Source organism: Anas platyrhynchos, chromosome Z (genome assembly GCF_047663525.1).
Source record: "Anas platyrhynchos isolate ZD024472 breed Pekin duck chromosome Z, IASCAAS_PekinDuck_T2T, whole genome shotgun sequence".
NCBI classification, from domain to species: Eukaryota; Metazoa; Chordata; class Aves; order Anseriformes; family Anatidae; genus Anas; species Anas platyrhynchos.
Genome location: NC_092621.1, coordinates 14,842,191 through 14,842,511, shown reverse-complemented (window position 1 = coordinate 14,842,511; position 321 = coordinate 14,842,191).

Genomic DNA, 321 nt, shown 5'->3' with positions numbered 1-321 from the left:
ATTACCAGCATGTGCCAGCTTAACAGATTCTCACTCTTTTGCTTTCAAACTAAGAGCAGAGAGGTGGCACACCTCTATCAGGCTCTGCAAGGAGACTGCAGTGCACTGAGCCATTGTGGCCTAATGCAAACATTTGTATTTCTTCTCATGTTGGGCAGCTAGGAGTGAGGAGAGATGTTCCTGAAATTCTCCAGAAAACACCTGCTGCTGAGGGTCTCGCTGATGGAAAGGCTACTTTGTGCCAACCATTCTCATCACCAGGCTGGATCTGCCCTCAACACCTGCTGCTGAGGGTCTCGCTGATGGAGAGGCTGCTTTGTG